The following is a 5,486-nucleotide window of genomic DNA, read 5'->3' on the forward strand; positions in this document are numbered from 1 at the left end:
ATTTCTCAGCCATCTCGCTGCCTACGCATTCGGGGACCGGTCTCTCCCACCAGGGACCGGTCCTCGAGAGCACAAAACCTGCAGTTTACAGATTTTGATTTCCAAAGCTCTCGAAGGTCCCCTAAAATGCACTTTTGCATTATTCGACGCTTTCGGCCTCTCCGAAGTGTACCAATCTCGCACTTTGGTCAATTTGACCAAGGTTCGAATTTAATTACCGAGGTTTCGGTACGTTACACTCTGCGACCACAGTAGTTCCATATCTGGGAGGAGGTAACGAAAATTTTGCGCAGATTTTGCAAAGTAAACGGCGAAAGTTGATGTCGATATAAACAGTTGATGCCATTTACTCAAAAAAAGAAAAAAGAAGAAAGAAAAAAAGAAAAAAGAGAGTTAAGCACTATTTAAGTTAACAAACTAACAATTTTACCCTCAACTATCCTTGAGGGCCGCATATACGTACATGTGGTTTTAATTTTTTTTTATTTAGAATATAATTTTCAATTTTACAGACTATGATACATAACTTTTTTTTAATTTTCTATTAATTACGTGATGTATCACATTTATTTTATTAATTTTTTTATATTAAAGTTATTGTTAAATAATAAAAATTACTTTTCTAACTGTATGTTTGCTAAGTTCTTCTTTATCAAGGGGTAAATAAAATTTTAGACACAATCCATTAATTTTTAATACACATAGGACTGTCGTTTTAGTTTTGACATGTGTTTTACTTTAAACACATATTCTATTGAAAAACAAAGCAAAGAAAAATATTTAAAAGTAATAAATTTCTAATTAAAGCAAAATCATAAATACAAAAATATAAAAACAAACGCATGTAGATAGAGGTCTTTTGAGAATACGCCTCAGAATCATATTTTTATGACTTCTTTTCTAACTTAATTTCATATAAATATGAGCATATATGCATTATGACTTACTGGATGTCTGAAGGAATGCAATACCAAACAGGAGATCAAGTAAGGTAGTAGATCGTTGATGGCTTCCTGAGGAAAAATAACAAAATTATATGTAATATATTAATATCTTTCATGTAACCACAAACATATCTAAAATCAAAGAAAATATGAGCACATAGGTATTAGGTCTTACCGGAGATCCGAAGGAATGCAACACCAAACAGTAGATTAATCAACGTAGTGGATCACTGATGGATTCCTGAAGAAAAATAACAAAGCATCAAATAACAAAACATAAAAAAAAAGTACATCTATACATCTGTACATAGTTTGTACTTCTGTACATAATAATATAATAAAATAAAAATATAGAGTATCCACCATCTACCACCTACCATTGATAAAAGATTGTTGGAAAATATGTTGGAATAAAGCAAATGCCAATGTTATTACATAGGCATATCCATCTTCTGCTTCAACGGATTGTAAGGACTGAGATTTTGACAGTGTAGCTAAACTCTCCATTGACGATGTTTTTGTGCGTAATTTAATTACATAACCACTCGTCAAGTTTCAGGAGAAAAAGAGTTAAAAGGAGAAGTTACGCGATAAATTCTAATCACTTAAGTGAATAGTAACTCCGATTTTTCGGAGGAGCCAAGGAGTAGAGTTGGCTTTCGGCGCGTATCGGACTCTGTTCATAGCGATCCAATAACTCGTTTTGAACGGTTCAGCTATTCTAGAACCAATGGCACTGACGGATTTTAGATTTGATGCACGATTTTCGAGAAAAAGGAGTTTTATTGAAAAAAGGGTTTTCGCTCTTTGCTGTTCTTGCATTATAAAGCTCCTCGTGCTCTGTGCTTGTGACCTAGGGTTGGGTGAGAGATGTTTTTGGTACCTACTGGTGGTAGGGAATTCAAATTTGAATTTGAATTAAAGGTTTTTGGGTTTCCACCTAGGCCTATGTGTGATATTTGGATTAGTTGGAGAGAGGACGGGTTTTGTCGCGAATTTGTGACCAAACAGGGTGAAACAAAATTGTGGATTTGATGTCTCTGTCATGCTGAACGCACTGGCATGATCCGTTCGGAAATCCGACGGACGGATCGCTAGATATCAGACGTTTTCCAAGGTGAGGTTGAAGCGGCATTTTTGTATCTCGTGCGAAATCCCCTATATTTTATGTACCGAATCGCGCGAGATCGATCGTTGAGGTGCTTGTGTGTATAATACACTTAAGGGCAGGGACTGGACTAAAATAATCAGCTGCGGGGGGACTTTTCTGCGAAAGTGCACATGGTATGTGCATCTAGGGTTTCTATGCACGAAACCCTAGATCCATCCGACCCAGCTCCCCAGCTATGCCCTAGCCATCATCTGCAGGTCCATGCCCTAGCCGTGCTCGCGCCCCGGCCGCCGGCTGGCTTCCCCGGCCGCTAGATAAAGCCGAGTTTGCTCTTCTTCCACTATCCTGTCCACTTAGCCTCCACCATCTCTGTCCGAGAGAAACCCTGAGGGATCTACACCCTTGAGCCCCTTTCCCTAGCCTTGACCGAACCTCTGGCGACCCCCCTGACGATCGCCGCCGCCCCTCGAGCCCCGCCACCGCTGCCTTGGCAGGATGCGGCCAACCTGGGCAGATCTGGCTGCGTCTGCTTGATCTCTCTCTCCTCGCGCAGCCGCTGCTCGGGATTGGCCGTGTCGCCCTCCTAGGCCTCCGGCGATCCCTCACCGCCGGCGCCGCCGTTATCGTGGGCCCTCGGCCGTCGCCTGGACTTTTTGCGGCCACCTAGTGTTGGATCGAGCCGAACTTGGGCCGCACAGTTTCTGCACGTCGCCGCTGCCTACTGTAGGTCGGGACGCCCTTCCCCGAGGCGCCAACGACTTCCGCCGCCAGCCTCTGTAGCCCAGAGTGCCGCCACCGCGTTGTAGCCCCCGTGCAGGCTCCCTGGACGAGCTCGGCCTGTGCAGGCAGGGGTCATTCCTGCGCCGCCATCGCCGCCTTCCGCCGCCTGCCAGCATGAGTGCCGGCTCCGCCTGGCCGGCCGGACTCATCCACCGCCGGCTATCCTGTCGCCGGAGCTCCCTGTCAGCCGGGCTTAGACCAAGCTCTCCTCAGGTATGTGCGGCTAGGGCATCATTGCCCACCGCCACGGCCGCCTCCCGTCGTCGGCCGACGTGTGCACTGACCTCCCAGCACCGGGCACACCTGCCTGCCGCCGGTTATTCCGCCTCCCGGCCGCCGCCGGCCGTGCCCGAGCTCCCCATGGTCCGGTAAGCATTAGTGTAGCTGTTCTGTGCACTGTTGCGAGGTTGTTTGCACTGTTCTAGTTATCCGAGGCCACCCCGATGCCTTCGGAGGTGAGCACGGTGATTGTTGTTCAATGCTAATCATAGTGCTCACCTTAGTTGGAGTCAACGAGCCTCGGATTACAGAATTTGAGACGTTTTAGTTTCAGCGCACAATTTTCGCAATTTTCGCTGAACTTCGCATCGCTCGCGCGCTCTCCACAGTGGCCGGTAGTGATCCGAAGTGTGAGCACGGCCTCCGGCACATCGAGACCTATCAACGGCGGTCTCGGCCTAGCTTTTATACCCTCGGTTTACGTTGTTGGGTTGTAAAATCACGATAATCGCATAAAATGATGCGATTTTGTGTAGTCTTAGGGGCTTATATGCAATTGTACTTTTAGTGGCTGCTGTCGGTAGTGTGTGCGGGCTGTGGGTGACCTCTGGACTGATTGTCCAAGGTCCCAGGCCTTTGTGAAAATCAGAAAGTGATTTTCGGTGCGTTTTTTGGTGAAATCCGCCGACGGAATGCGGTTTAAGTTCGGAATTCTTTTGACGGTGCCTCGTGAGTAATTGTGGTGTCGCGGAGCCTTGTTGGCTGGTCACCTGCATCGTTTTGAGGGTTTGGAAATGACGGGTGAGCGACGGTGGGTTCCGGTGTCGAAATTGACACTTCCGAAAACCCGAATCGGAACGATTATCCGACGATAATCGTTTCGCAACGAATTAATGTTTTTCCTGCCAAGTCACACTAAAATAGGTGTTTAGTGGCAGCGGGCGACTCTTATCCTGAGTCGGTGTGTCCCGGGACTGTTCGTAGGTCCCGGCAGAGTCCCGGTGCGGTTTTCAGGACTTCCGGTGTATTCGGCAATCGGTTTTGGGAAACCGATTCCCGTGAGGCCATGAGTGGGGATTGTGAGTAGCGTTACATGTTAGTAGGTTAGATTCTAACCCGGTGGACCTTTCGTAGGNGCTAAGCCTTGTTGGCTGGTCAACTGCGTTGTTTCGAGAGTTTGGAAACGACGGGTGAGCGACGGTGGGTTCCGATGTCGAATTGGACACTTCCGGGAACCCGGATCAGAACGATTATCCGAGGATAATCGTTTCGATGTGAGGCGGTATGTTTGCTGCCATGTCGCACGAATGTTTGTGTTTAGTGGCAGCGGTGACTCTTAGCACGAGTCGGTGCGTTCCGGGATAGTTCGTGTGTCCCGGCGGAGTCCCGGTGTGATTTTCGGGACTTCCGGCGAGTTACGGTAATCGGTTTTGGAAAATCGATTCTCGTGGGTTTATTTGTGGGGTTGTGCATCTAGTGTTTCTTATTTGTGGGTTACATTCTAACCCGGTGGACCCTTCGTAGGTCCGGTTGACTTTCTTTCGCAGTCGGGAGATCAGTGCTACATACGTACAGGTGGGTACTTCGATCCGAAGTCGGTACAGTGATGCACGCTCGGTGATATCTTCTTACCCTTGCTCTCTTGTTACTATATTGTGCATATATATATATATATATATTATGTTGAGCCTAGCACCTTCATTATTCTTGTTACGCTCTACTTGGTTGTTTCATGTCTAGTATCATAAATAGAAGTAGAGCTGGTTTATGACTGATTGTGAGATCCGTGACCTAGTTGGTCAGTTCTAGTATCTAGTACTGTGACCTATTCGGTAGGTTCCTTGACTTCTCTCGTTCGATGACCGTTGATGTCGGTATACCCTGAGGGGTGGGATTGTCGGCTAGTGCTGATAGATGATTATAGTTTACACAGATCCGTCATTTGACATTATACGACTTAGTCGGTCGGTTTCGTGACTTTTATTGTTTGATGAGCTATGAGGTCGGTGTACCCTGAGGGGTAGAATTGTCGGCTAGTGGCTCACAGTAGTTCTGGATTATATTGATACACTCTTGTGATCTATTGGTCGATTCTTGTGTATATACTTTACTTGACCTATTGATCAGTACTTGCATATCTTCGATAGGACATTGAGTGGTTCCATCCTAGTTGACCTGATTGGTCGGTACTTGTGTTCCTTACAGTTCGATGACCTTTTGAGTAAGTGTGCCCCGAGGGGCAGTGATTGTCGGCTAGTTGCCGACGGTTGGCTATTGAGCATATTAGCATTGATCGCCACTACTCGTACTGTAAGGACTGAGATTTTTACAGTGCAACTAAACTCTCTGTTGAAGATGTTTATGTGTGTAATTTAATTACATAAACACGCGTCAAGTTTCAGGAGAAAATGAGCTAAAATGGAGAAGTTACG

At 46.1% G+C, this 5,486-nt stretch overlaps 1 long non-coding RNA gene across 1 annotated transcript; it reads right to left on the reverse strand.

Annotated features, from left to right (window-relative positions):
• LOC109709809 lies at positions 304–1,161 on the reverse strand. Its single transcript, XR_002216213.1, has 3 exons — positions 1,120–1,161; positions 948–1,013; positions 304–349 (listed from the first exon to the last, which is right to left on the reverse strand). It is a non-coding gene; the product is annotated as an uncharacterized LOC109709809 (long non-coding RNA).

The sequence above is a fragment of the Ananas comosus genome, linkage group 1 (genome assembly GCF_001540865.1).
Source record: "Ananas comosus cultivar F153 linkage group 1, ASM154086v1, whole genome shotgun sequence".
In the NCBI taxonomy this organism is placed as follows: domain Eukaryota; kingdom Viridiplantae; phylum Streptophyta; class Magnoliopsida; order Poales; family Bromeliaceae; genus Ananas; species Ananas comosus.